Source organism: Pungitius pungitius, unplaced genomic scaffold (genome assembly GCF_949316345.1).
Source record: "Pungitius pungitius unplaced genomic scaffold, fPunPun2.1 scaffold_40, whole genome shotgun sequence".
NCBI lineage: Eukaryota > Metazoa > Chordata > Actinopteri > Perciformes > Gasterosteidae > Pungitius > Pungitius pungitius.
Window position 1 is genome coordinate 189,438 of NW_026909868.1, and position 20,275 is coordinate 209,712.

Genomic DNA, 20,275 nt, shown 5'->3' on the forward strand with positions numbered 1-20,275 from the left:
GTTCCTAAAACCTGAAGGTAACTTTACTTTTCTTCACTGGCAATTCTAACATGTTGGGTTAGCACCTGTATTTCAACGGCTAAATTACAAACAAAAGTATGCCAATTGTTAAATGTTGATCAACACTAATTTAGCAACCATGAAACGGAATCAATTTTGATGATATTGTCTAAGTTCCTTATATATCCAACGTTAAAACAACACTAAACATGCATCTCTTCGACAACGTGATATACTTTTTGTAATTTGTAGGTGTACAATCTGCGGCGCTCGGCGGCTTTCAGAGAGAAGTGAAAAAGCTTACGGCACCTGGGATTCCCAGGCGGTCTTCCATCCAGGTACTAACCAGGCCCTGCTCTGCTTAGCTTCCGAGATCAGACGAGATCGGGCGGAACCAGAGAGGTATGGCCGTAAGCTGCTTTTTATCTTTTTCCTAATCCTTTATAATGCGTCAAAAAATTATGTCACGCCTGCCGTTGGCATCTTTGTGTGGGTTAAATAAGGGTATGCAAAGAAGGCTGTGACATCCTATGCCGAAAATTGGATGGACTAGAGAAGACCCGCCCAGGAGTCCCAGCCAATCGGTGGATGGCCATTGCAGTCCCCGCCACCTCAAATGGCCTGACGATGGTATGGACGTAAGCCACCTTTCATCTTCTTCCTATTGCATCTCTTCTACAATGTGAAATACTTTTTACAATTGTGTGGGTGTACAATCTGCGGCGCTGGGCGGCTTTCGGAGAGAGAAGTGAAAAAGCTTACGGCACCTGGGATTCCCAGGCGGTCTTCCATCCAGGTACTAACCAGGCCCTGCTCTGCTTAGCTTCCGAGATCAGACGAAATCGGGCGGAACTAGAGAGGTATGGCCGTACGCTGCTTTTTATCTTTTTCCTAATCCTTTAAAACGTGTCAAAGATAATCAGAAGAGTTTCTTTTTCTAAAATTGAAGCAGTTCTTAGGATTGGCAAGAGAGGTTCCTAAAACCTGAAGGTAACTTTACTTTTCTTCACTGGCAATTCTAACATGTTGGGTTAGCACCTGTATTTCAACGGCTAAATTACAAACAAAAGTATGCCAATTGTTAAATGTTGATCAACACTAATTTAGCAACCATGAAACGGAATCAATTTTGATGATATTGTCTAAGTTCCTTATATATCCAACGTTAAAACAACACTAAACATGCATCTCTTCGACAATGTGATATACTTTTTGTAATTTGTAGGTGTACAATCTGCGGCGCTCGGCGGCTTTCAGAGAGAAGTGAAAAAGCTTACGGCACCTGGGATTCCCAGGCGGTCTTCCATCCAGGTACTAACCAGGCCCTGCTCTGCTTACCTTCCGAGATCAGATGAGATCGGGCGGAACCAGAGAGGTATGGTCGTAAGCTGCTTTTTATCTTTTTCCTAATCCTTTAAAACGTGTCAAAGATAATCAGAAGAGTTTCTTTTTCTAAAATTGAAGCAGTTCTTAGGATTGGCAAGAGAGGTTCCTAAAACCTGAAGGTAACTTTACTTTTCTTCACTGGCAATTCTAACATGTTGGGTTAGCACCTGTATTTCAACGGCTAAATTACAAACAAAAGTATGCCAATTGTTAAATGTTGATCAACACTAATTTAGCAACCATGAAACGGAATCAATTTTGATGATATTGTCTAAGTTCCTTATATATCCAACGTTAAAACAACACTAAACATGCATCTCTTCGACAACGTGATATACTTTTTGTAATTTGTAGGTGTACAATCTGCGGCGCTCGGCGGCTTTCAGAGAGAAGTGAAAAAGCTTACGGCACCTGGGATTCCCAGGCGGTCTTCCATCCAGGTACTAACCAGGCCCTGCTCTGCTTAGCTTCCGAGATCAGACGAGATCGGGCGGAACCAGAGAGGTATGGCCGTAAGCTGCTTTTTATCTTTTTCCTAATCCTTTATAATGCGTCAAAAAATTATGTCACGCCTGCCGTTGGCATCTTTGTGTGGGTTAAATAAGGGTATGCAAAGAAGGCTGTGACATCCTATGCCGAAAATTGGATGGACTAGAGAAGACCCGCCCAGGAGTCCCAGCCAATCGGTGGATGGCCATTGCAGTCCCCGCCACCTCAAATGGCCTGACGATGGTATGGACGTAAGCCACCTTTCATCTTCTTCCTATTGCATCTCTTCTACAATGTGAAATACTTTTTACAATTGTGTGGGTGTACAATCTGCGGCGCTGGGCGGCTTTCGGAGAGAGAAGTGAAAAAGCTTACGGCACCTGGGATTCCCAGGCGGTCTTCCATCCAGGTACTAACCAGGCCCTGCTCTGCTTAGCTTCCGAGATCAGACGAAATCGGGCGGAACTAGAGAGGTATGGCCGTACGCTGCTTTTTATCTTTTTCCTAATCCTTTAAAACGTGTCAAAGATAATCAGAAGAGTTTCTTTTTCTAAAATTGAAGCAGTTCTTAGGATTGGCAAGAGAGGTTCCTAAAACCTGAAGGTAACTTTACTTTTCTTCACTGGCAATTCTAACATGTTGGGTTAGCACCTGTATTTCAACGGCTAAATTACAAACAAAAGTATGCCAATTGTTAAATGTTGATCAACACTAATTTAGCAACCATGAAACGGAATCAATTTTGATGATATTGTCTAAGTTCCTTATATATCCAACGTTAAAACAACACTAAACATGCATCTCTTCGACAATGTGATGTACTTTTTGTAATTTGTAGGTGTACAATCTGCGGCGCTCGGCGGCTTTCAGAGAGAAGTGAAAAAGCTTACGGCACCTGGGATTCCCAGGCGGTCTTCCATCCAGGTACTAACCAGGCCCTGCTCTGCTTAGCTTCCGAGATCAGACGAGATCGGGCGGAACCAGAGAGGTATGGCCGTAAGCTGCTTTTTATCTTTTTCCTAATCCTTTAAAACGTGTCAAAGATAATCAGAAGAGTTTCTTTTTCTAAAATTGAAGCAGTTCTTAGGATTGGCAAGAGAGGTTCCTAAAACCTGAAGGTAACTTTACTTTTCTTCACTGGCAATTCTAACATGTTGGGTTAGCACCTGTATTTCAACGGCTAAATTACAAACAAAAGTATGCCAATTGTTAAATGTTGATCAACACTAATTTAGCAACCATGAAACGGAATCAATTTTGATGATATTGTCTAAGTTCCTTATATATCCAACGTTAAAACAACACTAAACATGCATCTCTTCGACAACGTGATATACTTTTTGTAATTTGTAGGTGTACAATCTGCGGCGCTCGGCGGCTTTCAGAGAGAAGTGAAAAAGCTTACGGCACCTGGGATTCCCAGGCGGTCTTCCATCCAGGTACTAACCAGGCCCTGCTCTGCTTAGCTTCCGAGATCAGACGAGATCGGGCGGAACCAGAGAGGTATGGCCGTAAGCTGCTTTTTATCTTTTTCCTAATCCTTTATAATGCGTCAAAAAATTATGTCACGCCTGCCGTTGGCATCTTTGTGTGGGTTAAATAAGGGTATGCAAAGAAGGCTGTGACATCCTATGCCGAAAATTGGATGGACTAGAGAAGACCCCCCCAGGAGTCCCAGCCAATCGGTGGATGGCCATTGCAGTCCCCGCCACCTCAAATGGCCTGACGATGGTATGGACGTAAGCCACCTTTCATCTTCTTCCTATTGCATCTCTTCTACAATGTGAAATACTTTTTACAATTGTGTGGGTGTACAATCTGCGGCGCTGGGCGGCTTTCGGAGAGAGAAGTGAAAAAGCTTACGGCACCTGGGATTCCCAGGCGGTCTTCCATCCAGGTACTAACCAGGCCCTGCTCTGCTTAGCTTCCGAGATCAGACGAAATCGGGCGGAACTAGAGAGGTATGGCCGTACGCTGCTTTTTATCTTTTTCCTAATCCTTTAAAACGTGTCAAAGATAATCAGAAGAGTTTCTTTTTCTAAAATTGAAGCAGTTCTTAGGATTGGCAAGAGAGGTTCCTAAAACCTGAAGGTAACTTTACTTTTCTTCACTGGCAATTCTAACATGTTGGGTTAGCACCTGTATTTCAACGGCTAAATTACAAACAAAAGTATGCCAATTGTTAAATGTTGATCAACACTAATTTAGCAACCATGAAACGGAATCAATTTTGATGATATTGTCTAAGTTCCTTATATATCCAACGTTAAAACAACACTAAACATGCATCTCTTCGACAACGTGATATACTTTTTGTAATTTGTAGGTGTACAATCTGCGGCGCTCGGCGGCTTTCAGAGAGAAGTGAAAAAGCTTACGGCACCTGGGATTCCCAGGCGGTCTTCCATCCAGGTACTAACCAGGCCCTGCTCTGCTTAGCTTCCGAGATCAGACGAGATCGGGCGGAACCAGAGAGGTATGGCCGTAAGCTGCTTTTTATCTTTTTCCTAATCCTTTATAATGCGTCAAAAAATTATGTCACGCCTGCCGTTGGCATCTTTGTGTGGGTTAAATAAGGGTATGCAAAGAAGGCTGTGACATCCTATGCCGAAAATTGGATGGACTAGAGAAGACCCGCCCAGGAGTCCCAGCCAATCGGTGGATGGCCATTGCAGTCCCCGCCACCTCAAATGGCCTGACGATGGTATGGACGTAAGCCACCTTTCATCTTCTTCCTATTGCATCTCTTCTACAATGTGAAATACTTTTTACAATTGTGTGGGTGTACAATCTGCGGCGCTGGGCGGCTTTCGGAGAGAGAAGTGAAAAAGCTTACGGCACCTGGGATTCCCAGGCGGTCTTCCATCCAGGTACTAACCAGGCCCTGCTCTGCTTAGCTTCCGAGATCAGACGAAATCGGGCGGAACTAGAGAGGTATGGCCGTACGCTGCTTTTTATCTTTTTCCTAATCCTTTAAAACGTGTCAAAGATAATCAGAAGAGTTTCTTTTTCTAAAATTGAAGCAGTTCTTAGGATTGGCAAGAGAGGTTCCTAAAACCTGAAGGTAACTTTACTTTTCTTCACTGGAAATTCTAACATGTTGGGTTAGCACCTGTATTTCAACGGCTAAATTACAAACAAAAGTATGCCAATTGTTAAATGTTGATCAACACTAATTTAGCAACCATGAAACGGAATCAATTTTGATGATATTGTCTAAGTTCCTTATATATCCAACGTTAAAACAACACTAAACATGCATCTCTTCGACAATGTGATATACTTTTTGTAATTTGTAGGTGTACAATCTGCGGCGCTCGGCGGCTTTCAGAGAGAAGTGAAAAAGCTTACGGCACCTGGGATTCCCAGGCGGTCTTCCATCCAGGTACTAACCAGGCCCTGCTCTGCTTACCTTCCGAGATCAGATGAGATCGGGCGGAACCAGAGAGGTATGGTCGTAAGCTGCTTTTTATCTTTTTCCTAATCCTTTAAAACGTGTCAAAGATAATCAGAAGAGTTTCTTTTTCTAAAATTGAAGCAGTTCTTAGGATTGGCAAGAGAGGTTCCTAAAACCTGAAGGTAACTTTACTTTTCTTCACTGGCAATTCTAACATGTTGGGTTAGCACCTGTATTTCAACGGCTAAATTACAAACAAAAGTATGCCAATTGTTAAATGTTGATCAACACTAATTTAGCAACCATGAAACGGAATCAATTTTGATGATATTGTCTAAGTTCCTTATATATCCAACGTTAAAACAACACTAAACATGCATCTCTTCGACAACGTGATATACTTTTTGTAATTTGTAGGTGTACAATCTGCGGCGCTCGGCGGCTTTCAGAGAGAAGTGAAAAAGCTTACGGCACCTGGGATTCCCAGGCGGTCTTCCATCCAGGTACTAACCAGGCCCTGCTCTGCTTAGCTTCCGAGATCAGACGAGATCGGGCGGAACCAGAGAGGTATGGCCGTAAGCTGCTTTTTATCTTTTTCCTAATCCTTTATAATGCGTCAAAAAATTATGTCACGCCTGCCGTTGGCATCTTTGTGTGGGTTAAATAAGGGTATGCAAAGAAGGCTGTGACATCCTATGCCGAAAATTGGATGGACTAGAGAAGACCCGCCCAGGAGTCCCAGCCAATCGGTGGATGGCCATTGCAGTCCCCGCCACCTCAAATGGCCTGACGATGGTATGGACGTAAGCCACCTTTCATCTTCTTCCTATTGCATCTCTTCTACAATGTGAAATACTTTTTACAATTGTGTGGGTGTACAATCTGCGGCGCTGGGCGGCTTTCGGAGAGAGAAGTGAAAAAGCTTACGGCACCTGGGATTCCCAGGCGGTCTTCCATCCAGGTACTAACCAGGCCCTGCTCTGCTTAGCTTCCGAGATCAGACGAAATCGGGCGGAACTAGAGAGGTATGGCCGTACGCTGCTTTTTATCTTTTTCCTAATCCTTTAAAACGTGTCAAAGATAATCAGAAGAGTTTCTTTTTCTAAAATTGAAGCAGTTCTTAGGATTGGCAAGAGAGGTTCCTAAAACCTGAAGGTAACTTTACTTTTCTTCACTGGCAATTCTAACATGTTGGGTTAGCACCTGTATTTCAACGGCTAAATTACAAACAAAAGTATGCCAATTGTTAAATGTTGATCAACACTAATTTAGCAACCATGAAACGGAATCAATTTTGATGATATTGTCTAAGTTCCTTATATATCCAACGTTAAAACAACACTAAACATGCATCTCTTCGACAACGTGATATACTTTTTGTAATTTGTAGGTGTACAATCTGCGGCGCTCGGCGGCTTTCAGAGAGAAGTGAAAAAGCTTACGGCACCTGGGATTCCCAGGCGGTCTTCCATCCAGGTACTAACCAGGCCCTGCTCTGCTTAGCTTCCGAGATCAGACGAGATCGGGCGGAACCAGAGAGGTATGGCCGTAAGCTGCTTTTTATCTTTTTCCTAATCCTTTATAATGCGTCAAAAAATTATGTCACGCCTGCCGTTGGCATCTTTGTGTGGGTTAAATAAGGGTATGCAAAGAAGGCTGTGACATCCTATGCCGAAAATTGGATGGACTAGAGAAGACCCGCCCAGGAGTCCCAGCCAATCGGTGGATGGCCATTGCAGTCCCCGCCACCTCAAATGGCCTGACGATGGTATGGACGTAAGCCACCTTTCATCTTCTTCCTATTGCATCTCTTCTACAATGTGAAATACTTTTTACAATTGTGTGGGTGTACAATCTGCGGCGCTGGGCGGCTTTCGGAGAGAGAAGTGAAAAAGCTTACGGCACCTGGGATTCCCAGGCGGTCTTCCATCCAGGTACTAACCAGGCCCTGCTCTGCTTAGCTTCCGAGATCAGACGAAATCGGGCGGAACTAGAGAGGTATGGCCGTACGCTGCTTTTTATCTTTTTCCTAATCCTTTAAAACGTGTCAAAGATAATCAGAAGAGTTTCTTTTTCTAAAATTGAAGCAGTTCTTAGGATTGGCAAGAGAGGTTCCTAAAACCTGAAGGTAACTTTACTTTTCTTCACTGGCAATTCTAACATGTTGGGTTAGCACCTGTATTTCAACGGCTAAATTACAAACAAAAGTATGCCAATTGTTAAATGTTGATCAACACTAATTTAGCAACCATGAAACGGAATCAATTTTGATGATATTGTCTAAGTTCCTTATATATCCAACGTTAAAACAACACTAAACATGCATCTCTTCGACAACGTGATATACTTTTTGTAATTTGTAGGTGTACAATCTGCGGCGCTCGGCGGCTTTCAGAGAGAAGTGAAAAAGCTTACGGCACCTGGGATTCCCAGGCGGTCTTCCATCCAGGTACTAACCAGGCCCTGCTCTGCTTAGCTTCCGAGATCAGACGAGATCGGGCGGAACCAGAGAGGTATGGCCGTAAGCTGCTTTTTATCTTTTTCCTAATCCTTTATAATGCGTCAAAAAATTATGTCACGCCTGCCGTTGGCATCTTTGTGTGGGTTAAATAAGGGTATGCAAAGAAGGCTGTGACATCCTATGCCGAAAATTGAATGGACTAGAGAAGACCCGCCCAGGAGTCCCAGCCAATCGGTGGATGGCCATTGCAGTCCCCGCCACCTCAAATGGCCTGACGATGGTATGGACGTAAGCCACCTTTCATCTTCTTCCTATTGCATCTCTTCTACAATGTGAAATACTTTTTACAATTGTGTGGGTGTACAATCTGCGGCGCTGGGCGGCTTTCGGAGAGAGAAGTGAAAAAGCTTACGGCACCTGGGATTCCCAGGCGGTCTTCCATCCAGGTACTAACCAGGCCCTGCTCTGCTTAGCTTCCGAGATCAGACGAAATCGGGCGGAACTAGAGAGGTATGGCCGTACGCTGCTTTTTATCTTTTTCCTAATCCTTTAAAACGTGTCAAAGATAATCAGAAGAGTTTCTTTTTCTAAAATTGAAGCAGTTCTTAGGATTGGCAAGAGAGGTTCCTAAAACCTGAAGGTAACTTTACTTTTCTTCACTGGCAATTCTAACATGTTGGGTTAGCACCTGTATTTCAACGGCTAAATTACAAACAAAAGTATGCCAATTGTTAAATGTTGATCAACACTAATTTAGCAACCATGAAACGGAATCAATTTTGATGATATTGTCTAAGTTCCTTATATATCCAACGTTAAAACAACACTAAACATGCATCTCTTCGACAATGTGATGTACTTTTTGTAATTTGTAGGTGTACAATCTGCGGCGCTCGGCGGCTTTCAGAGAGAAGTGAAAAAGCTTACGGCACCTGGGATTCCCAGGCGGTCTTCCATCCAGGTACTAACCAGGCCCTGCTCTGCTTAGCTTCCGAGATCAGACGAGATCGGGCGGAACCAGAGAGGTATGGCCGTAAGCTGCTTTTTATCTTTTTCCTAATCCTTTAAAACGTGTCAAAGATAATCAGAAGAGTTTCTTTTTCTAAAATTGAAGCAGTTCTTAGGATTGGCAAGAGAGGTTCCTAAAACCTGAAGGTAACTTTACTTTTCTTCACTGGCAATTCTAACATGTTGGGTTAGCACCTGTATTTCAACGGCTAAATTACAAACAAAAGTATGCCAATTGTTAAATGTTGATCAACACTAATTTAGCAACCATGAAACGGAATCAATTTTGATGATATTGTCTAAGTTCCTTATATATCCAACGTTAAAACAACACTAAACATGCATCTCTTCGACAACGTGATATACTTTTTGTAATTTGTAGGTGTACAATCTGCGGCGCTCGGCGGCTTTCAGAGAGAAGTGAAAAAGCTTACGGCACCTGGGATTCCCAGGCGGTCTTCCATCCAGGTACTAACCAGGCCCTGCTCTGCTTAGCTTCCGAGATCAGACGAGATCGGGCGGAACCAGAGAGGTATGGCCGTAAGCTGCTTTTTATCTTTTTCCTAATCCTTTATAATGCGTCAAAAAATTATGTCACGCCTGCCGTTGGCATCTTTGTGTGGGTTAAATAAGGGTATGCAAAGAAGGCTGTGACATCCTATGCCGAAAATTGGATGGACTAGAGAAGACCCCCCCAGGAGTCCCAGCCAATCGGTGGATGGCCATTGCAGTCCCCGCCACCTCAAATGGCCTGACGATGGTATGGACGTAAGCCACCTTTCATCTTCTTCCTATTGCATCTCTTCTACAATGTGAAATACTTTTTACAATTGTGTGGGTGTACAATCTGCGGCGCTGGGCGGCTTTCGGAGAGAGAAGTGAAAAAGCTTACGGCACCTGGGATTCCCAGGCGGTCTTCCATCCAGGTACTAACCAGGCCCTGCTCTGCTTAGCTTCCGAGATCAGACGAAATCGGGCGGAACTAGAGAGGTATGGCCGTACGCTGCTTTTTATCTTTTTCCTAATCCTTTAAAACGTGTCAAAGATAATCAGAAGAGTTTCTTTTTCTAAAATTGAAGCAGTTCTTAGGATTGGCAAGAGAGGTTCCTAAAACCTGAAGGTAACTTTACTTTTCTTCACTGGCAATTCTAACATGTTGGGTTAGCACCTGTATTTCAACGGCTAAATTACAAACAAAAGTATGCCAATTGTTAAATGTTGATCAACACTAATTTAGCAACCATGAAACGGAATCAATTTTGATGATATTGTCTAAGTTCCTTATATATCCAACGTTAAAACAACACTAAACATGCATCTCTTCGACAATGTGATGTACTTTTTGTAATTTGTAGGTGTACAATCTGCGGCGCTCGGCGGCTTTCAGAGAGAAGTGAAAAAGCTTACGGCACCTGGGATTCCCAGGCGGTCTTCCATCCAGGTACTAACCAGGCCCTGCTCTGCTTAGCTTCCGAGATCAGACGAGATCGGGCGGAACCAGAGAGGTATGGCCGTAAGCTGCTTTTTATCTTTTTCCTAATCCTTTAAAACGTGTCAAAGATAATCAGAAGAGTTTCTTTTTCTAAAATTGAAGCAGTTCTTAGGATTGGCAAGAGAGGTTCCTAAAACCTGAAGGTAACTTTACTTTTCTTCACTGGCAATTCTAACATGTTGGGTTAGCACCTGTATTTCAACGGCTAAATTACAAACAAAAGTATGCCAATTGTTAAATGTTGATCAACACTAATTTAGCAACCATGAAACGGAATCAATTTTGATGATATTGTCTAAGTTCCTTATATATCCAACGTTAAAACAACACTAAACATGCATCTCTTCGACAATGTGATGTACTTTTTGTAATTTGTAGGTGTACAATCTGCGGCGCTCGGCGGCTTTCAGAGAGAAGTGAAAAAGCTTACGGCACCTGGGATTCCCAGGCGGTCTTCCATCCAGGTACTAACCAGGCCCTGCTCTGCTTAGCTTCCGAGATCAGACGAGATCGGGCGGAACCAGAGAGGTATGGCCGTAAGCTGCTTTTTATCTTTTTCCTAATCCTTTAAAACGTGTCAAAGATAATCAGAAGAGTTTCTTTTTCTAAAATTGAAGCAGTTCTTAGGATTGGCAAGAGAGGTTCCTAAAACCTGAAGGTAACTTTACTTTTCTTCACTGGCAATTCTAACATGTTGGGTTAGCACCTGTATTTCAACGGCTAAATTACAAACAAAAGTATGCCAATTGTTAAATGTTGATCAACACTAATTTAGCAACCATGAAACGGAATCAATTTTGATGATATTGTCTAAGTTCCTTATAAATCCAACGTTAAAACAACACTAAACATGCATCTCTTCGACAACGTGATATACTTTTTGTAATTTGTAGGTGTACAATCTGCGGCGCTCGGCGGCTTTCAGAGAGAAGTGAAAAAGCTTACGGCACCTGGGATTCCCAGGCGGTCTTCCATCCAGGTACTAACCAGGCCCTGCTCTGCTTAGCTTCCGAGATCAGACGAGATCGGGCGGAACCAGAGAGGTATGGCCGTAAGCTGCTTTTTATCTTTTTCCTAATCCTTTATAATGCGTCAAAAAATTATGTCACGCCTGCCGTTGGCATCTTTGTGTGGGTTAAATAAGGGTATGCAAAGAAGGCTGTGACATCCTATGCCGAAAATTGGATGGACTAGAGAAGACCCGCCCAGGAGTCCCAGCCAATCGGTGGATGGCCATTGCAGTCCCCGCCACCTCAAATGGCCTGACGATGGTATGGACGTAAGCCACCTTTCATCTTCTTCCTATTGCATCTCTTCTACAATGTGAAATACTTTTTACAATTGTGTGGGTGTACAATCTGCGGCGCTGGGCGGCTTTCGGAGAGAGAAGTGAAAAAGCTTACGGCACCTGGGATTCCCAGGCGGTCTTCCATCCAGGTACTAACCAGGCCCTGCTCTGCTTAGCTTCCGAGATCAGACGAAATCGGGCGGAACTAGAGAGGTATGGCCGTACGCTGCTTTTTATCTTTTTCCTAATCCTTTAAAACGTGTCAAAGATAATCAGAAGAGTTTCTTTTTCTAAAATTGAAGCAGTTCTTAGGATTGGCAAGAGAGGTTCCTAAAACCTGAAGGTAACTTTACTTTTCTTCACTGGCAATTCTAACATGTTGGGTTAGCACCTGTATTTCAACGGCTAAATTACAAACAAAAGTATGCCAATTGTTAAATGTTGATCAACACTAATTTAGCAACCATGAAACGGAATCAATTTTGATGATATTGTCTAAGTTCCTTATATATCCAACGTTAAAACAACACTAAACATGCATCTCTTCGACAATGTGATGTACTTTTTGTAATTTGTAGGTGTACAATCTGCGGCGCTCGGCGGCTTTCAGAGAGAAGTGAAAAAGCTTACGGCACCTGGGATTCCCAGGCGGTCTTCCATCCAGGTACTAACCAGGCCCTGCTCTGCTTAGCTTCCGAGATCAGACGAGATCGGGCGGAACCAGAGAGGTATGGCCGTAAGCTGCTTTTTATCTTTTTCCTAATCCTTTAAAACGTGTCAAAGATAATCAGAAGAGTTTCTTTTTCTAAAATTGAAGCAGTTCTTAGGATTGGCAAGAGAGGTTCCTAAAACCTGAAGGTAACTTTACTTTTCTTCACTGGCAATTCTAACATGTTGGGTTAGCACCTGTATTTCAACGGCTAAATTACAAACAAAAGTATGCCAATTGTTAAATGTTGATCAACACTAATTTAGCAACCATGAAACGGAATCAATTTTGATGATATTGTCTAAGTTCCTTATATATCCAACGTTAAAACAACACTAAACATGCATCTCTTCGACAACGTGATATACTTTTTGTAATTTGTAGGTGTACAATCTGCGGCGCTCGGCGGCTTTCAGAGAGAAGTGAAAAAGCTTACGGCACCTGGGATTCCCAGGCGGTCTTCCATCCAGGTACTAACCAGGCCCTGCTCTGCTTAGCTTCCGAGATCAGACGAGATCGGGCGGAACCAGTGAGGTATGGCCGTAAGCTGCTTTTTATCTTTTTCCTAATCCTTTATAATGCGTCAAAAAATTATGTCACGCCTGCCGTTGGCATCTTTGTGTGGGTTAAATAAGGGTATGCAAAGAAGGCTGTGACATCCTATGCCGAAAATTGGATGGACTAGAGAAGACCCCCCCAGGAGTCCCAGCCAATCGGTGGATGGCCATTGCAGTCCCCGCCACCTCAAATGGCCTGACGATGGTATGGACGTAAGCCACCTTTCATCTTCTTCCTATTGCATCTCTTCTACAATGTGAAATACTTTTTACAATTGTGTGGGTGTACAATCTGCGGCGCTGGGCGGCTTTCGGAGAGAGAAGTGAAAAAGCTTACGGCACCTGGGATTCCCAGGCGGTCTTCCATCCAGGTACTAACCAGGCCCTGCTCTGCTTAGCTTCCGAGATCAGACGAAATCGGGCGGAACTAGAGAGGTATGGCCGTACGCTGCTTTTTATCTTTTTCCTAATCCTTTAAAACGTGTCAAAGATAATCAGAAGAGTTTCTTTTTCTAAAATTGAAGCAGTTCTTAGGATTGGCAAGAGAGGTTCCTAAAACCTGAAGGTAACTTTACTTTTCTTCACTGGCAATTCTAACATGTTGGGTTAGCACCTGTATTTCAACGGCTAAATTACAAACAAAAGTATGCCAATTGTTAAATGTTGATCAACACTAATTTAGCAACCATGAAACGGAATCAATTTTGATGATATTGTCTAAGTTCCTTATATATCCAACGTTAAAACAACACTAAACATGCATCTCTTCGACAATGTGATGTACTTTTTGTAATTTGTAGGTGTACAATCTGCGGCGCTCGGCGGCTTTCAGAGAGAAGTGAAAAAGCTTACGGCACCTGGGATTCCCAGGCGGTCTTCCATCCAGGTACTAACCAGGCCCTGCTCTGCTTAGCTTCCGAGATCAGACGAGATCGGGCGGAACCAGAGAGGTATGGCCGTAAGCTGCTTTTTATCTTTTTCCTAATCCTTTAAAACGTGTCAAAGATAATCAGAAGAGTTTCTTTTTCTAAAATTGAAGCAGTTCTTAGGATTGGCAAGAGAGGTTCCTAAAACCTGAAGGTAACTTTACTTTTCTTCACTGGCAATTCTAACATGTTGGGTTAGCACCTGTATTTCAACGGCTAAATTACAAACAAAAGTATGCCAATTGTTAAATGTTGATCAACACTAATTTAGCAACCATGAAACGGAATCAATTTTGATGATATTGTCTAAGTTCCTTATATATCCAACGTTAAAACAACACTAAACATGCATCTCTTCGACAATGTGATGTACTTTTTGTAATTTGTAGGTGTACAATCTGCGGCGCTCGGCGGCTTTCAGAGAGAAGTGAAAAAGCTTACGGCACCTGGGATTCCCAGGCGGTCTTCCATCCAGGTACTAACCAGGCCCTGCTCTGCTTAGCTTCCGAGATCAGACGAGATCGGGCGGAACCAGAGAGGTATGGCCGTAAGCTGCTTTTTATCTTTTTCCTAATCCTTTAAAACGTGTCAAAGATAATCAGAAGAGTTTCTTTTTCTAAAATTGAAGCAGTTCTTAGGATTGGCAAGAGAGGTTCCTAAAACCTGAAGGTAACTTTACTTTTCTTCACTGGCAATTCTAACATGTTGGGTTAGCACCTGTATTTCAACGGCTAAATTACAAACAAAAGTATGCCAATTGTTAAATGTTGATCAACACTAATTTAGCAACCATGAAACGGAATCAATTTTGATGATATTGTCTAAGTTCCTTATAAATCCAACGTTAAAACAACACTAAACATGCATCTCTTCGACAACGTGATATACTTTTTGTAATTTGTAGGTGTACAATCTGCGGCGCTCGGCGGCTTTCAGAGAGAAGTGAAAAAGCTTACGGCACCTGGGATTCCCAGGCGGTCTTCCATCCAGGTACTAACCAGGCCCTGCTCTGCTTAGCTTCCGAGATCAGACGAGATCGGGCGGAACCAGAGAGGTATGGCCGTAAGCTGCTTTTTATCTTTTTCCTAATCCTTTATAATGCGTCAAAAAATTATGTCACGCCTGCCGTTGGCATCTTTGTGTGGGTTAAATAAGGGTATGCAAAGAAGGCTGTGATATCCTATGCCGAAAATTGGATGGACTAGAGAAGACCCGCCCAGGAGTCCCAGCCAATCGGTGGATGGCCATTGCAGTCCCCGCCACCTCAAATGGCCTGACGATGGTATGGACGTAAGCCACCTTTCATCTTCTTCCTATTGCATCTCTTCTACAATGTGAAATACTTTTTACAATTGTGTAGGTGTACAATCTGCGGCGCTGGGCGGCTTTCGGAGAGAGAAGTGAAAAAGCTTACGGCACCTGGGATTCCCAGGCGGTCTTCCATCCAGGTACTAACCAGGCCCTGCTCTGCTTAGCTTCCGAGATCAGACAAAATCGGGCGGAACCAGAGAGGTATGGCCGTACGCTGCTTTTTATCTTTTTCCTAATCCTTTAAAACGTGTCAAAGATAATCAGAAGAGTTTCTTTTTCTAAAATTGAAGCAGTTCTTAGGATTGGCAAGAGAGGTTCCTAAAACCTGAAGGTAACTTTACTTTTCTTCACTGGCAATTCTAACATGTTGGGTTAGCACCTGTATTTCAACGGCTAAATTACAAACAAAAGTATGCCAATTGTTAAATGTTGATCAACACTAATTTAGCAACCATGAAACGGAATCAATTTTGATGATATTGTCTAAGTTCCTTATATATCCAACGTTAAAACAACACTAAACATGCATCTCTTCGACAATGTGATGTACTTTTTGTAATTTGTAGGTGTACAATCTGCGGCGCTCGGCGGCTTTCAGAGAGAAGTGAAAAAGCTTACGGCACCTGGGATTCCCAGGCGGTCTTCCATCCAGGTACTAACCAGGCCCTGCTCTGCTTAGCTTCCGAGATCAGACGAGATCGGGCGGAACCAGAGAGGTATGGCCGTAAGCTGCTTTTTATCTTTTTCCTAATCCTTTATAATGCGTCAAAAAATTATGTCACGCCTGCCGTTGGCATCTTTGTGTGGGTTAAATAAGGGTATGCAAAGCAGGCTGTGACATCCTATGCCGAAAATTGGATGGACTAGAGAAGACCCGCCCAGGAGTCCCAGCCAATCGGTGGATGGCCATTGCAGTCCCCGCCACCTCAAATGGCCTGACGATGGTATGGACGTAAGCCACCTTTCATCTTCTTCCTATTGCATCTCTTCTACAATGTGAAATACTTTTTACAATTGTGTAGGTGTACAATCTGCGGCGCTGGGCGGCTTTCGGAGAGAGAAGTGAAAAAGCTTACGGCACCTGGGATTCCCAGGCGGTCTTCCATCCAGGTACTAACCAGGCCCTGCTCTGCTTAGCTTCCGAGATCAGACGAGATCGGGCGGAACCAGAGAGGTATGGCCGTAAGCTGCTTTTTATCTTTTTCCTAATCCTTTATAATGCGTCAAAAAATTATGTCACGCCTGCCGTTGGCATCTTTGTGTGGGTTAAATAAGGGTATGCAAAGAAGGCTGTGACATCCTATGCCGAAAATTGGATGGACTAGAGAAGACCCGCCCAGGAGTCCCAGCCAATCGGTGGATGGCCATTGCAGTCCCCGCCACCTCAAATGGCCTGACGATGGTATGGACATAAGCCACCTTTCATCTTCTTCCTATTGCATCTCTTCTACAATGTGAAATACTTTTTACAATTGTGTGGGTGTACAATCTGCGGCGCTGGGCGGCTTTCGGAGAGAGAAGTGAAAAAGCTTACGGCACCTGGGATTCCCAGGCGGTCTTCCATCCAGGTACTAACCAGGCCCTGCTCTGTTTAGCTTCCGAGATCAGACGAAATCGGGCGGAACTAGAGAGGTATGGCCGTACGCTGCTTTTTATCTTTTTCCTAATCCTTTAAAACGTGTCAAAGATAATCAGAAGAGTTTCTTTTTCTAAAATTGAAGCAGTTCTTAGGATTGGCAAGAGAGGTTCCTAAAACCTGAAGGTAACTTTACTTTTCTTCACTGGCAATTCTAACATGTTGGGTTAGCACCTGTATTTCAACGGCTAAATTACAAACAAAAGTATGCCAATTGTTAAATGTTGATCAACACTAATTTAGCAACCATGAACAGGAATCAATTTTGATGATATTGTCTAAGTTCCTTATATATCCAACGTTAAAAAAACACTAAACATGCATCTCTTCGACAATGTGATGTACTTTTTGTAATTTGTAGGTGTACAATCTGCGGCGCTCGGCGGCTTTCAGAGAGAAGTGAAAAAGCTTACGGCACCTGGGATTCCCAGGCGGTCTTCCATCCAGGTACTAACCAGGCCCTGCTCTGCTTAGCTTCCGAGATCAGACGAGATCGGGCGGAACCAGAGAGGTATGGCCGTAAGCTGCTTTTTATCTTTTTCCTAATCCTTTATAATGCGTCAAAAAATTATGTCACGCCTGCCGTTGGCATCTTTGTGTGGGTTAAATAAGGGTATGCAAAGAAGGCTGTGACATCCTATGCCGAAAATTGGATGGACTAGAGAAGACCCGCCCAGGAGTCCCAGCCAATCGGTGGATGGCCATTGCAGTCCCCGCCACCTCAAATGGCCTGACGATGGTATGGACATAAGCCACCTTTCATCTTCTTCCTATTGCATCTCTTCTACAATGTGAAATACTTTTTACAATTGTGTAGGTGTACAATCTGCGGCGCTGGGCGGCTTTCGGAGAGAGAAGTGAAAAAGCTTACGGCACCTGGGATTCCCAGGCGGTCTTCCATCCAGGTACTAACCAGGCCCTGCTCTGCTTAGCTTCCGAGATCAGACGAGATCGGGCGGAACCAGAGAGGTATGGCCGAAAGCTGCTTTTTATCTTTTTCCTAATCCTTTAGAACGTGTCAAAGATAATCAGAAAAGTTTCTTTTTCTAAAATTGAAGCAGTTCTTAGGATTGGCAAGAGAGGTTCCTAAAACCTGAAGGTAACTTTACTTTTCTTCACTGGCAATTCTAACATGTTGGGTTAGCACCTGTATTTCAACGGCTAAATTACAAACAAAAGTATGCCAATTGTTAAATGTTGATCAACACTAATTTAGCAACCATGAAACGGAATCAATTTTGATGATATTGTCTAAGTTCCTTATATATCCAACGTTAAAACAACACTAAACATGCATCTCTTCGACAATGTGATGTACTTTTTGTAATTTGTAGGTGTACAATCTGCGGCGCTCGGCGGCTTTCAGAGAGAAGTGAAAAAGCTTACGGCACCTGGGATTCCCAGGCGGTCTTCCATCCAGGTACTAACCAGGCCCTGCTCTGCTTAGCTTCCGAGATCAGACGAGATCGGGCGGAACCAGAGAGGTATGGCCGTAAGCTGCTTTTTATCTTTTTCCTAATCCTTTATAATGCGTCAAAAAATTATGTCACGCCTGCCGTTGGCATCTTTGTGTGGGTTAAATAAGGGTATGCAAAGCAGGCTGTGACATCCTATGCCGAAAATTGGATGGACTAGAGAAGACCCGCCCAGGAGTCCCAGCCAATCGGTGGATGGCCATTGCAGTCCCCGCCACCTCAAATGGCCTGACGATGGTATGGACGTAAGCCACCTTTCATCTTCTTCCTATTGCATCTCTTCTACAATGTGAAATACTTTTTACAATTGTGTAGGTGTACAATCTGCGGCGCTGGGCGGCTTTCGGAGAGAGAAGTGAAAAAGCTTACGGCACCTGGGATTCCCAGGCGGTCTTCCATCCAGGTACTAACCAGGCCCTGCTCTGCTTAGCTTCCGAGATCAGACGAGATCGGGCGGAACCAGAGAGGTATGGCCGTAAGCTGCTTTTTATCTTTTTCCTAATCCTTTAAAACGTGTCAAAGATAATCAGAAGAGTTTCTTTTTCTAAAATTGAAGCAGTTCTTAGGATTGGCAAGAGAGGTTCCTAAAACCTGAAGGTAACTTTACTTTTCTTCACTGGCAATTCTAACATGTTGGGTTAGCACCTGTATTTCAACGGCTAAATTACAAACAAAAGTATGCCAATTGTTAAATGTTGATCAACACTAATTTAGCAACCATGAAACGGAATCAATTTTGATGATATTGTCTAAGTTCCTTATAAATCCAACGTTAAAACAACACTAAACATGCATCTCTTCGACAACGTGATATACTTTTTGTAATTTGTAGGTGTACAATCTGCGGCGCTCGGCGGCTTTCAGAGAGAAGTGAAAAAGCTTACGGCACCTGGGATTCCCAGGCGGTCTTCCATCCAGGTACTAACCAGGCCCTGCTCTGCTTAGCTTCCGAGATCAGACGAGATCGGGCGGAACCAGAGAGGTATGGCCGTAAGCTGCTTTTTATCTTTTTCCTAATCCTTTATAATGCGTCAAAAAATTATGTCACGCCTGCCGTTGGCATCTTTGTGTGGGTTAAATAAGGGTATGCAAAGAAGGCTGTGATATCCTATGCCGAAAATTGGATGGACTAGAGAAGACCCGCCCAGGAGTCCCAGCCAATCGGTGGATGGCCATTGCAGTCCCCGCCACCTCAAATGGCCTGACGATGGTATGGACGTAAGCCACCTTTCATCTTCTTCCTATTGCATCTCTTCTACAATGTGAAATACTTTTTACAATTGTGTAGGTGTACAATCTGCGGCGCTGGGCGGCTTTCGGAGAGAGAAGTGAAAAAGCTTACGGCACCTGGGATTCCCAGGCGGTCTTCCATCCAGGTACTAACCAGGCCCTGCTCTGCTTAGCTTCCGAGATCAGACAAAATCGGGCGGAACCAGAGAGGTATGGCCGTACGCTGCTTTTTATCTTTTTCCTAATCCTTTAAAACGTGTCAAAGATAATCAGAAGAGTTTCTTTTTCTAAAATTGAAGCAGTTCTTAGGATTGGCAAGAGAGGTTCCTAAAACCTGAAGGTAACTTTACTTTTCTTCACTGGCAATTCTAACATGTTGGGTTAGCACCTGTATTTCAACGGCTAAATTACAAACAAAAGTATGCCAATTGTTAAATGTTGATCAACACTAATTTAGCAACCATGAAACGGAATCAATTTTGATGATATTGTCTAAGTTCCTTATATATCCAACGTTAAAACAACACTAAACATGCATCTCTTCGACAATGTGATGTACTTTTTGTAATTTGTAGGTGTACAATCTGCGGCGCTCGGCGGCTTTCAGAGAGAAGTGAAAAAGCTTACGGCACCTGGGATTCCCAGGCGGTCTTCCATCCAGGTACTAACCAGGCCCTGCTCTGCTTAGCTTCCGAGATCAGACGAGATCGGGCGGAACCAGAGAGGTATGGCCGTAAGCTGCTTTTTATCTTTTTCCTAATCCTTTATAATGCGTCAAAAAATTATGTCACGCCTGCCGTTGGCATCTTTGTGTGGGTTAAATAAGGGTATGCAAAGCAGGCTGTGACATCCTATGCCGAAAATTGGATGGACTAGAGAAGACCCGCCCAGGAGTCCCAGCCAATCGGTG

At 43.5% G+C, this 20,275-nt stretch overlaps 40 non-coding genes and 1 pseudogene across 40 annotated transcripts; all 41 read right to left on the reverse strand.

The window, feature by feature from the left end:
* Positions 1-297: 297 nt before the first annotated feature.
* Positions 298-416, reverse strand: LOC134117182 (5S ribosomal RNA). Its single transcript, XR_009948745.1, has one exon. It is a non-coding gene; the product is annotated as a 5S ribosomal RNA (ribosomal RNA).
* Positions 417-755: 339 nt separating this feature from the next.
* LOC134117375 (5S ribosomal RNA) lies at positions 756-874 on the reverse strand. The gene has a single exon (XR_009948939.1). It is a non-coding gene; the product is annotated as a 5S ribosomal RNA (ribosomal RNA).
* A 396-nt stretch (positions 875-1,270) lies between these two features.
* LOC134117106 (5S ribosomal RNA) lies at positions 1,271-1,389 on the reverse strand. The gene has a single exon (XR_009948669.1). It is a non-coding gene; the product is annotated as a 5S ribosomal RNA (ribosomal RNA).
* A 396-nt stretch (positions 1,390-1,785) lies between these two features.
* Positions 1,786-1,904, reverse strand: LOC134117184 (5S ribosomal RNA). Its single transcript, XR_009948747.1, has one exon. It is a non-coding gene; the product is annotated as a 5S ribosomal RNA (ribosomal RNA).
* Positions 1,905-2,243: 339 nt separating this feature from the next.
* On the reverse strand, positions 2,244-2,362 carry LOC134117376 (5S ribosomal RNA). Its single transcript, XR_009948940.1, has one exon. It is a non-coding gene; the product is annotated as a 5S ribosomal RNA (ribosomal RNA).
* Positions 2,363-2,758: 396 nt separating this feature from the next.
* Positions 2,759-2,877, reverse strand: LOC134117185 (5S ribosomal RNA). The gene has a single exon (XR_009948748.1). It is a non-coding gene; the product is annotated as a 5S ribosomal RNA (ribosomal RNA).
* Positions 2,878-3,273: 396 nt separating this feature from the next.
* Positions 3,274-3,392, reverse strand: LOC134117186 (5S ribosomal RNA). The gene has a single exon (XR_009948749.1). It is a non-coding gene; the product is annotated as a 5S ribosomal RNA (ribosomal RNA).
* A 339-nt stretch (positions 3,393-3,731) lies between these two features.
* On the reverse strand, positions 3,732-3,850 carry LOC134117377 (5S ribosomal RNA). The gene has a single exon (XR_009948941.1). It is a non-coding gene; the product is annotated as a 5S ribosomal RNA (ribosomal RNA).
* Positions 3,851-4,246: 396 nt separating this feature from the next.
* On the reverse strand, positions 4,247-4,365 carry LOC134117187 (5S ribosomal RNA). The gene has a single exon (XR_009948750.1). It is a non-coding gene; the product is annotated as a 5S ribosomal RNA (ribosomal RNA).
* Positions 4,366-4,704: 339 nt separating this feature from the next.
* LOC134117378 (5S ribosomal RNA) lies at positions 4,705-4,823 on the reverse strand. Its single transcript, XR_009948942.1, has one exon. It is a non-coding gene; the product is annotated as a 5S ribosomal RNA (ribosomal RNA).
* A 396-nt stretch (positions 4,824-5,219) lies between these two features.
* On the reverse strand, positions 5,220-5,338 carry LOC134117117 (5S ribosomal RNA). Its single transcript, XR_009948680.1, has one exon. It is a non-coding gene; the product is annotated as a 5S ribosomal RNA (ribosomal RNA).
* A 396-nt stretch (positions 5,339-5,734) lies between these two features.
* Positions 5,735-5,853, reverse strand: LOC134117188 (5S ribosomal RNA). The gene has a single exon (XR_009948751.1). It is a non-coding gene; the product is annotated as a 5S ribosomal RNA (ribosomal RNA).
* A 339-nt stretch (positions 5,854-6,192) lies between these two features.
* On the reverse strand, positions 6,193-6,311 carry LOC134117379 (5S ribosomal RNA). The gene has a single exon (XR_009948943.1). It is a non-coding gene; the product is annotated as a 5S ribosomal RNA (ribosomal RNA).
* Positions 6,312-6,707: 396 nt separating this feature from the next.
* Positions 6,708-6,826, reverse strand: LOC134117189 (5S ribosomal RNA). The gene has a single exon (XR_009948752.1). It is a non-coding gene; the product is annotated as a 5S ribosomal RNA (ribosomal RNA).
* A 339-nt stretch (positions 6,827-7,165) lies between these two features.
* Positions 7,166-7,284, reverse strand: LOC134117380 (5S ribosomal RNA). Its single transcript, XR_009948944.1, has one exon. It is a non-coding gene; the product is annotated as a 5S ribosomal RNA (ribosomal RNA).
* Positions 7,285-7,680: 396 nt separating this feature from the next.
* LOC134117190 (5S ribosomal RNA) lies at positions 7,681-7,799 on the reverse strand. Its single transcript, XR_009948753.1, has one exon. It is a non-coding gene; the product is annotated as a 5S ribosomal RNA (ribosomal RNA).
* Positions 7,800-8,138: 339 nt separating this feature from the next.
* On the reverse strand, positions 8,139-8,257 carry LOC134117381 (5S ribosomal RNA). The gene has a single exon (XR_009948945.1). It is a non-coding gene; the product is annotated as a 5S ribosomal RNA (ribosomal RNA).
* A 396-nt stretch (positions 8,258-8,653) lies between these two features.
* LOC134117191 (5S ribosomal RNA) lies at positions 8,654-8,772 on the reverse strand. The gene has a single exon (XR_009948754.1). It is a non-coding gene; the product is annotated as a 5S ribosomal RNA (ribosomal RNA).
* A 396-nt stretch (positions 8,773-9,168) lies between these two features.
* Positions 9,169-9,287, reverse strand: LOC134117192 (5S ribosomal RNA). Its single transcript, XR_009948755.1, has one exon. It is a non-coding gene; the product is annotated as a 5S ribosomal RNA (ribosomal RNA).
* A 339-nt stretch (positions 9,288-9,626) lies between these two features.
* LOC134117383 (5S ribosomal RNA) lies at positions 9,627-9,745 on the reverse strand. The gene has a single exon (XR_009948947.1). It is a non-coding gene; the product is annotated as a 5S ribosomal RNA (ribosomal RNA).
* Positions 9,746-10,141: 396 nt separating this feature from the next.
* On the reverse strand, positions 10,142-10,260 carry LOC134117193 (5S ribosomal RNA). The gene has a single exon (XR_009948756.1). It is a non-coding gene; the product is annotated as a 5S ribosomal RNA (ribosomal RNA).
* A 396-nt stretch (positions 10,261-10,656) lies between these two features.
* On the reverse strand, positions 10,657-10,775 carry LOC134117195 (5S ribosomal RNA). Its single transcript, XR_009948758.1, has one exon. It is a non-coding gene; the product is annotated as a 5S ribosomal RNA (ribosomal RNA).
* Positions 10,776-11,171: 396 nt separating this feature from the next.
* Positions 11,172-11,290, reverse strand: LOC134117196 (5S ribosomal RNA). The gene has a single exon (XR_009948759.1). It is a non-coding gene; the product is annotated as a 5S ribosomal RNA (ribosomal RNA).
* Positions 11,291-11,629: 339 nt separating this feature from the next.
* Positions 11,630-11,748, reverse strand: LOC134117384 (5S ribosomal RNA). The gene has a single exon (XR_009948948.1). It is a non-coding gene; the product is annotated as a 5S ribosomal RNA (ribosomal RNA).
* A 396-nt stretch (positions 11,749-12,144) lies between these two features.
* LOC134117197 (5S ribosomal RNA) lies at positions 12,145-12,263 on the reverse strand. The gene has a single exon (XR_009948760.1). It is a non-coding gene; the product is annotated as a 5S ribosomal RNA (ribosomal RNA).
* A 396-nt stretch (positions 12,264-12,659) lies between these two features.
* LOC134117271 (5S ribosomal RNA) lies at positions 12,660-12,778 on the reverse strand. Its single transcript, XR_009948834.1, has one exon. It is a non-coding gene; the product is annotated as a 5S ribosomal RNA (ribosomal RNA).
* Positions 12,779-13,117: 339 nt separating this feature from the next.
* LOC134117385 (5S ribosomal RNA) lies at positions 13,118-13,236 on the reverse strand. Its single transcript, XR_009948949.1, has one exon. It is a non-coding gene; the product is annotated as a 5S ribosomal RNA (ribosomal RNA).
* Positions 13,237-13,632: 396 nt separating this feature from the next.
* On the reverse strand, positions 13,633-13,751 carry LOC134117198 (5S ribosomal RNA). Its single transcript, XR_009948761.1, has one exon. It is a non-coding gene; the product is annotated as a 5S ribosomal RNA (ribosomal RNA).
* A 396-nt stretch (positions 13,752-14,147) lies between these two features.
* Positions 14,148-14,266, reverse strand: LOC134117199 (5S ribosomal RNA). The gene has a single exon (XR_009948762.1). It is a non-coding gene; the product is annotated as a 5S ribosomal RNA (ribosomal RNA).
* A 396-nt stretch (positions 14,267-14,662) lies between these two features.
* LOC134117200 (5S ribosomal RNA) lies at positions 14,663-14,781 on the reverse strand. The gene has a single exon (XR_009948763.1). It is a non-coding gene; the product is annotated as a 5S ribosomal RNA (ribosomal RNA).
* A 339-nt stretch (positions 14,782-15,120) lies between these two features.
* Positions 15,121-15,239, reverse strand: LOC134117398 (5S ribosomal RNA). The gene has a single exon (XR_009948962.1). It is a non-coding gene; the product is annotated as a 5S ribosomal RNA (ribosomal RNA).
* A 396-nt stretch (positions 15,240-15,635) lies between these two features.
* LOC134117201 (5S ribosomal RNA) lies at positions 15,636-15,754 on the reverse strand. The gene has a single exon (XR_009948764.1). It is a non-coding gene; the product is annotated as a 5S ribosomal RNA (ribosomal RNA).
* Positions 15,755-16,093: 339 nt separating this feature from the next.
* LOC134117202 (5S ribosomal RNA) lies at positions 16,094-16,212 on the reverse strand. The gene has a single exon (XR_009948765.1). It is a non-coding gene; the product is annotated as a 5S ribosomal RNA (ribosomal RNA).
* Positions 16,213-16,551: 339 nt separating this feature from the next.
* LOC134117403 (5S ribosomal RNA) lies at positions 16,552-16,670 on the reverse strand (annotated as a pseudogene).
* A 396-nt stretch (positions 16,671-17,066) lies between these two features.
* LOC134117203 (5S ribosomal RNA) lies at positions 17,067-17,185 on the reverse strand. Its single transcript, XR_009948766.1, has one exon. It is a non-coding gene; the product is annotated as a 5S ribosomal RNA (ribosomal RNA).
* Positions 17,186-17,524: 339 nt separating this feature from the next.
* LOC134117273 (5S ribosomal RNA) lies at positions 17,525-17,643 on the reverse strand. The gene has a single exon (XR_009948836.1). It is a non-coding gene; the product is annotated as a 5S ribosomal RNA (ribosomal RNA).
* Positions 17,644-18,039: 396 nt separating this feature from the next.
* On the reverse strand, positions 18,040-18,158 carry LOC134117204 (5S ribosomal RNA). Its single transcript, XR_009948767.1, has one exon. It is a non-coding gene; the product is annotated as a 5S ribosomal RNA (ribosomal RNA).
* Positions 18,159-18,497: 339 nt separating this feature from the next.
* LOC134117206 (5S ribosomal RNA) lies at positions 18,498-18,616 on the reverse strand. The gene has a single exon (XR_009948769.1). It is a non-coding gene; the product is annotated as a 5S ribosomal RNA (ribosomal RNA).
* Positions 18,617-19,012: 396 nt separating this feature from the next.
* LOC134117207 (5S ribosomal RNA) lies at positions 19,013-19,131 on the reverse strand. Its single transcript, XR_009948770.1, has one exon. It is a non-coding gene; the product is annotated as a 5S ribosomal RNA (ribosomal RNA).
* Positions 19,132-19,470: 339 nt separating this feature from the next.
* On the reverse strand, positions 19,471-19,589 carry LOC134117399 (5S ribosomal RNA). Its single transcript, XR_009948963.1, has one exon. It is a non-coding gene; the product is annotated as a 5S ribosomal RNA (ribosomal RNA).
* A 396-nt stretch (positions 19,590-19,985) lies between these two features.
* LOC134117208 (5S ribosomal RNA) lies at positions 19,986-20,104 on the reverse strand. Its single transcript, XR_009948771.1, has one exon. It is a non-coding gene; the product is annotated as a 5S ribosomal RNA (ribosomal RNA).
* Positions 20,105-20,275: the final 171 nt, after the last annotated feature.